Source organism: Triticum aestivum, unplaced genomic scaffold (genome assembly GCF_018294505.1).
Source record: "Triticum aestivum cultivar Chinese Spring unplaced genomic scaffold, IWGSC CS RefSeq v2.1 scaffold40964, whole genome shotgun sequence".
In the NCBI taxonomy this organism is placed as follows: Eukaryota; Viridiplantae; Streptophyta; class Magnoliopsida; order Poales; family Poaceae; genus Triticum; species Triticum aestivum.
Window position 1 is genome coordinate 5647 of NW_025230541.1, and position 8313 is coordinate 13959.

General features: G+C 44.1%; 1 long non-coding RNA gene across 1 annotated transcript; it reads right to left on the reverse strand.

Moving 5' to 3' along the window:
* LOC123175605 (uncharacterized) lies at window positions 1-476 on the reverse strand. Its single transcript, XR_006488035.1, has 2 exons — window positions 346-476; window positions 1-181 (listed from the first exon to the last, which is right to left on the reverse strand). It is a non-coding gene; the product is annotated as an uncharacterized lncRNA (long non-coding RNA).
* Between the last annotated feature and the right edge of the window lie 7837 nt (window positions 477-8313).

Consider the following 8313-nt stretch of genomic DNA (forward strand, 5'->3'; position numbering starts at 1 on the left):
GCCCTGCCATGTCAAGATAGCTGAACGAGATGCCGTTGACGACCCCGCCGGCCCCTTCGCAGGAGGAATCAGTGCTCCAAATCTGGATGCTCACAAGCCTTTTGGGCGGATTGAGAGCATTAATGTCCCAGTGATTACCTCCTGGGCCGCCATACGGGCCGATCTTCATCGCCGGCGTTGACTGCATGCACGGACGCGGTTAATCGATGGAGGAGTATATCTTTTGTTAGGTTACCTATACAATAATAAAGTAATCGATCTTCACTAGTGATCTAAAACATCATATATTAGTCTACAAAACAAAGGAAGTAGAAAGCTAGATAGGCAGTAGGCTGATACTCCTACCATATCGTTGCGTGCTTGGAGATCTCTTTCTGTTCTAGTCTTTGCAAGGAATGCTAGCTGCTTGCTTGCTTTGTGGCCGTCCTTGAACCAAAATGCCCGCCTATTTATAGCGAAACTTTTCAGCACCTACAAGTCGTATGGTACTACCACGATGATAGATGGCAACAATTTTGTTTGTCATGCTGCACTATTCCTATTTTCTATACCTTTCTTCAGCACAGCGCAACTGGTAGTTGCTGGTTTGTTGTCATCAATGGATAAAAGAAAAATATCCGGATGTAGCCAACTGCCAACCAAAATATTATCCCTGAGATCATTTCTCAAATTTATTTTGTACATATATTAAGCAAATTTTGCACAAACATGCCTACCAAAATGAGAAGTAGAATGATCACTAATAACATGGGATGGAGAACACACCAACTAGATGTTAAAGGAAAAACAAGCTGCCGGCCGATGGAAATGCATGTCAACAAAAACAAGTTGCATGCAGAGCAGAGCAAGTTATCTGCTCTTGTTTTCTAATGCGAGCAGAGTAGGTTAGGGCATTTCTAACCAATCCCAATAACCGGTTAGAGGAGTAAAACAAACCGCGACCTAGCCGATCCCTGGTCGGCGTTAGTGGAGTAAAAATTATACTCAGCCGCGGCGAATCTCCCTGTATTTACTCCACCACTCGGCGATTGAGTAAAAAAATCTTCCCTCCCTCCTCTCCTTACCCTCCTTTCCCTAGCCCATCCGTCGGAGCCTCCTGCGCCGTTGCCTGCCGCCCCCTCTCCTCCCAATGGCCGGACGCGCGTGGTGGCCAATGGTCCCCTCCGCGGATCTGCCGCTACTCCCCCGGTTCATCCTCTAACGGCGCATCTTCGAGCCGCCACCGCTCACCCGATTCGCCCGCCACCGCCGCCGCCGCCACCGCTCAAATTTGAAAACACTTTTTTTTGTTTTCTTTCTTGCTTTATTTATTTTATTTTATTTCTACTTACAACAAAATACTTATTGTTGTTTTTTTGTTTTGTTTTCTGCACTTTTTATTTTCTTTTGTTTTTTGCTTTATTTTTTAATTATTTTTTGCTTTTAATTTTCGGAAAATTATAAACTTTGTGTTAGTGCCATTACTTTTCAAATTTGAAAACACTTTTTTTGTTTTTTTGTTTTCTTTCTTGCTTTATTTATTTTATTTTGTTTCTACTTACAACAAAATACTTATTGTTGCTATTTTTAATTATTATGAGGGCCGAAACATAAGACATTAAAGCATTTCAAATGAAGTCTGAAAAAGTTGAAAGTTGGCATGGTATCATAAATTGACCCACACATAGCATGTGCATGTACAAAACGGATAATGGTATCATACTCGTCAGTTACAAAAGTGGCATGGTATCATCATAATAGTTGCGGGAGAAAGTCTTCACTTTTTCTTCGCTTGTGTCATTTGCTTATTGCGCCGTAACCATGGATAATCTTCATCGTTTATCAGGATGCTGGGGTCAGCCTTGACTTTAAAGGGAGGAATTTCATGAAACTTTTCATAATCTTCAGACATGTCTGTCTTGTCCTCCACTCCAACGATGTCCCTTTTTCCTGAAAGAACTATGTGGCGCTTTGGCTCATCGTATGATGTATTCGCTTCCTTATCTTTTCTCTTTGTCGGTCTAGTAGACATGTCCTTCACAATGATAACCTGTGCCACATCATTGGCTAGGACGAATGGTTCGTCAGTGTACCCAAGATTTTTCAGATCCACTATTGTCATTCCGTACTGTGGGTCTACATGTACCCCGCCTCCTGACAGATTGACCCATTTGCACTTAAACAAAGGGACCTTAAAATCATGTCCGTAGTCAAGTTCCCATATGTCCACTATGTAACCATAATATGTGTCCTTTCCCCTCTCGGTTGTTGCATCAAAGAGGACACCGCTGTTTTGTTTGGTGATCTTTTGATCTTGTTCAATCGTGTAAAATGTATTCCCATTTATCTCGTATCCTTTCCAAATCGTAACAGTCGAAGATGGTCCCCTGGATAACAAGTACAGCTCATCACAAACAGTATTGTAACCTCTGATACGTGCTTCCAACCAACTGCTGAAAGTCCTGATGTGTTCACATGTAATCCAGTCGTCGCACTGCTCCGGGTGTTTGGAGCGCAGACTGTTCTTGTGTTCATCAACATACAGGGTCACCAAGGTAGAGTTCTGTAGAACTGTGTAGTATGCTTGAGACCAAGAATATCCGTCCCTGCATATTATTGAGTCCCTTCCAAGCGTGCCTTTTCCAGTCAGTCTCCCCTCATACCACGATTTAGGGAGACCTATCTTCTTAAGGCCAGGAATGAAGTCAACACAAAACCCGATGACATCCTCTATTTGATGGCCCATGGAGATGCTTCCTTCTGGCCTAGCGCGGTTACGGACATATTTCTTTAGGACTCCCATGAACCTCTCAAAGGGGTGCATATTGTGTAGAAATACGGGGCCCAGAATGACAATCTTGTCAACTAGATGAACTAGGACGTGCGTCATGATATTGAAGAAGGATGGTGGGAACACCAGCTCGAAACTGACAAGACGTTGCACCACATCACTCCTTAGCCTTGGTATGATTTCTGGATCGATCACCTTCTGAGAGATTGCATTGAGGAATGCAAATAGCTTCACAATGGCTAATCGGACGTTTTCCGGTAGAAGCCCCCTCAATGCAACCGGAAGCAGTTGCGTCATAATCACGTGGCAGTCATGAGACTTTAGGTTCTGAAACTTTTTCTCTGCCATATTTATTATTCCTTTTATATTCGACGAGAAGCCAGTCGGGACCTTCATACTAAGCAGGCATTCAAAGAAGATTTCCTTCTCTCTTTGGTAAGAGCATAGCTGGCAGGACCTTCATACTGCTTTGGAGGCATGCCGTCTTTTTCGTGCAAACGTTGCAGGTCCTCCCGTGCCTCAGCTGTATCTTTTGTCTTCCCATACACGCCCAAGAAGCCTAGCAGGTTCACGCAAAGGTTCTTCGTCACGTGCATCATGTCGATCGAAGAGCGGACCTCTAGGTCTTTCCAGTAGGGTAGGTCCCAAAATATAGATTTCTTCTTCCACATGGGTGCGTGTCCCCCAGCGTCACTCGGAACAACTAGTCCGCCGGGACCCTTTCCAAAGATTACGTGTAAATCATTGACCATAGAAAGTACGTGATCACCGGTACGCATGGCGGGCTTCTTCCGGTGATCTGCCTCGCCTTTGAAATGCTTGCCTTTCTTTCGACATTGTTGGTTGGTCGGAAGAAATCGACGATGGCCCAGGTACACATTCTTCCTGCAGCTTGCCAGGTATATACTATCGGTGTCAAGTAAACAGTGCGTGCATGCGTGGTATCCCTTGTTGGTCTGTCCTGAAAGGTTACTGAGAGCGGGCCAATCGTTGATGGTCACGAGCAGCAACGCCTTTAGGTTAAATTCCTCCTGTTTGTGCTCATCCCACGTATGTACACCGTTTCCATTCCACAGCTGTAAAAGTTCTTCAACTAATGGCCTTAGGTACACATCAATGTCATTGCCGGGTTGCTTAGGGCCTTGGATGAGAACTGGCATCATAATGAACTTCCGCTTCATGCACATCCAAGGAGGAAGGTTATACATACATAGAGTCACGGGCCAGGTGCTGTGATTGCTGCTCTGCTCCCCGAAAGGATTAATGCCATCCGCGCTTAAAGCAAACCATACGTTCCTTGGCTCACTTGCAAACTCATCCCAGTACTTTCTCTCGATTTTTCTCCACTGCGACCCGTCAGCGGGTGCTCTCAACTTCCCGTCTTTCTTACGGTCCTCACTGTGCCATCGCATCAACTTGGCATGCTCTCCGTTTCTGAACAGACGTTTCAACCGTGGTATTATAGGAGCATACCACATCACCTTCGCAGGAACCCTCTTCCTGGGGGGCTCGCCGTCAACATCACCAGGGTCATCTCGTCTGATCTTATACCGTAATGCACCGCATACCGGCCATGCGTTCAGATCCTTGTACGCACCGCGGTAGAGGATGCAGTCATTAGGGCATGCATGTATCTTCTGCACCTCCAATCCTAGAGGGCATACGACCTTCTTTGCTGCGTATGTACTGTCGGGCAATTCGTTATCCTTTGGAAGCTTCTTCTTCAATATTTTCAGTAGCTTCTCAAATCCTTTGTCAGGCACAACATTCTCTGCCTTCCACTGCAGCAATTCCTGTACGGTACCGAGCTTTGTGTTGCCATCTTCGCAATTGGGGTACAACCCTTTTTTCTGGTCCTCTAGCATGCGATCGAACTTCAGCTTCTCCTTTTAACTTTCGCATTGCGTCCTTGCATCGACAATGACCCGGCGGAGATCATCATCATCGGGCACATCGTCTGGTTCCTCTTGATCTTCAGCAGCTTCGCCCGTTGCAGCATCATCGTGCAGATCGTCTAGTTCCTCTTGATCTTCAGGAGCATCACCGTATTCAGGGGGCACATAGTTGTCATCGTACTCTTCTTCTTCGCCGTCTTCCATCATAACCCCTATTTCTCCGTGCCTCGTCCAAACATTATAGTGTGGCATGAAATCCTTGTAAGACTTCGTATTCCCACATATAGGGCATGGACAACACATAAAACCATTCTGCACGCCCTTAATGTACTCAGAGGTGTGTCTTGAACCGTACATCCATTGCCGGTTCATCTGCGTGCATTATATAATGAAGTGACCAAATTAATAGAAGTTCATCATCACATTAAAACCAAAGTACATACATAGTTCTCATCTAATAACATAAAGCTCTGCAGAGCATCTAAATTAATTAAACCGTACACTGAAACTATGTAAAACATTTCAATGCGAAAACAAATGCGATCATAATCACAACCAATGTAACAACTGATCCAATGGCATAATGATACCAAGCCTCGGTATGAATGGCATATTTTCTAATCTTTCTAATCTTCAAGCGCATTGCATCCATCTTAATCTTGTGATCATCGACGACATCCGCAACATGCAACTCCAATATCATCTTCTCCTCCTCAATTTTTCTAATTTTTTCCTTCAAGAAATTGTTTTCTTCTTCAACTAAATTTAACCTCTCGACAATAGGGTCGGTTGGAATTTCCGGTTCAACAACCTCCTACATAAATAAAATCTATGTCACGTTGGTCGGCATAATTGTCATAAACAATAAATGAACCAATAGTTATGAAAAGATAATATATACCACATCCGAATCATAGACAGGACGAGGGCCGACGGGGGCGGATACCAAAACCATCGCACTATATTAGATGCAATAATAAAAGTAATAAAATAATACAAGTATCTATCTAAACATACATGTAAGAATATTTTTCCTTTCAGAAAGAAGATAAGAACAAGAGGCTCACCACGGTGGTGCCGGCGATGAGATCGGCGCGGGTGATCGACGACGGTGAAGACGGGGACGAGGCGTGACGGACCACTAAACCTAGACAAATATTGAGGAAAATGGAGCTTGGCGGTCGAGCTTGGAGGGGAGAAAGCTTAAGTAGTGTGCCTCAGGCATTCCATCGAACACCTTGTGTGCATAGGAGGTGAGCTAGAGCACCACAAAGCTCTCCCCTCGCCGGCCACGAAAAACAGAGCACTGGGAGTGCTCTGCTCGCGAGCGAGGGGTATATATAGGGACCACCATTGGTCCCGGTTGGTCGCGTGAACCGGGACCAATGGTTGTGGCCTTTGGTCCCGGTTCGTGCCACCAACCGGGACCAATGGTTGTGGCCCAGGAGCGAGGCCCATTGGTCCCGATTCGACCCACCAACCAGGACCAAAAGGTCCAGACGGACCGGGACCAATGGCCCACGTGGCCCGGCCGGCCCCCGGGGCTCAAGAACCGGGTCCAATGCCCCCATTGGTCCCGGTTCTGGATTGACCCGGGACTAATGGGCTGGACCGGCCTGGACCATTGCCCCCTTTTCTACTAGTGTGACCAAGGCTCCCTGTTAGAGTATCCGGTCCTAACATCCTTGCACGTAGCTTGTCAGGTGGAAGAAGACTTTGTAACACTTCACTAAAGTAACATGTGTTCCCACCATTCTTCATCCCCCTGACCACCACATTGCCACGTTGTCCATTCTAATGATCAACTATATCTACGCTTACCATTTCAATACACCCATTCCTCTCCTCTGCATCAACTTTTTATATCTCTGATCTCAGTATGTCCTCTTCTTTTTTTCCTCCTTTGTTCCTACTGCACAAGTTTTCTTTGCATGGTAAACAGTATTATCCAAACATTGTTAACCTAAAGTGATGGTCCAGGGGCTTCATTTCCACACACACATCTTACACTAGCCATTATTTGATATTTCTGATTCCACAGTGCCACAACCATGCCCAGATATAAGTTATGATTCCGCTCCTGACACAAGGCACTGCCTATGCGCCTCTGCGTTCCAAGTGGGGGCAATGTGCACTACAAAATCTGCGCATAAACCTGACATGATATCCAAACATTCTTTTAACTCTCTTGATCAATTAGTTCGTTGCCAGCTTAATTTGCACATAGTTGCACAATATCATCCTTCTACATGATATTGTTGCATCTTGGATGGACTTCTCTGCTTCTTCCATTAGTTTGTCATACTTGCTCTATAAAGAGTCATAGCTTTCAAGAATATCATCAGGACCGCATGTCACGATACCTTGTAAGACCATCTTGGGTATGTAAAAGCTAACAGGGAGCAGGGGTCAACCTTTGAAACTAGCACATATGCACAATACTATTTGTGGAGATATACTTTTCCCGGAGCTTAACAGACAACTGCTCATTCACTTTCTTATTTCCTTTCATCTTGTCATCCACATCCACAAGATATGGTTTTGATTAGCATTAATTTCTAGAGTACGGCGAGAAGGAGCCCATTAATCCATGTTTGAAAAAATCAGCATCGCCAGCTCAAGAAAGCGTCATCTTACAGTGGGTGGTTGTGATGTGCCACACTAGAATTACATCTAAGTATGTGGGCAGGTCGAGGCAGATACAACCGTACCACTTAGTTCGCTCATTGTGAGCATCAGACAACGATGTGATGACCCTAGAAGAAGATGCCTTGCTCCTCATGATCTATTTTAGGACTGTTTGCTGATCATTCAATATCACTAACATGATCATGATATTTCTCCAATTTTTCTTTAGGAACATTAATATGAGCAGCAAAATATTTACACAGAGTAACAATTGTATCAAAATCAAGTCCATACATAGAACAAGGCTTGTGAAATTTAAAAGTTCCAGAAAAAGACTTAACATTTATAATTTATAACTGACTCCTTAACTTTGGGGATCTCCAAATATTTAGTGTTACGAGATGTTCTCAACATTTATCACCAGTATTCTTCTCACTAAAGCAGCCTCCAAAAGACATATCAAGTGTTTCTTTATCATATCGAGAAAGTCGCGCATAGAAGTTTTTAACAATCATCTCTTTGGAAAGCCAAGGAGTAGGGCATTTAAGTATCAAGGATATAAGCCTCCGCCAAGTTTGGTTCGTGCTTTCACCGAAGCGAGACAAAAATTTATAAATATAATTCATGTCCCCATGTACATGTTGAGCTGGATGAAACTTGAAGATAAATTCAGTATATAATGCATTCCATTTCATAGCAAAGGGATAATCCAATAACCTAATCAAACATTTCTCTCCAAAGATCGGAATATTTTCTTCAAAACCCCATCCTCTTGTAAACCTGAAAGCTTAAAAAGACCACATAGTTCAAGAAGATGGCGCAAATTGTCGTCAAGAGCGGACCATCACCTCCATAACGGTTAGCCCTCACATGGTTCCAGAAATCCAATAGGGATCCTATAAGGTGTTCCAGAAAGTGGAGGTTTTCTCCAAACCACATGGGTGGCATAGGCGACACCGCCTGCTAACAAGTTATGAACATCAAGCAAATCCCTAGTGGACTAAATTAGCAAAAAAAAAA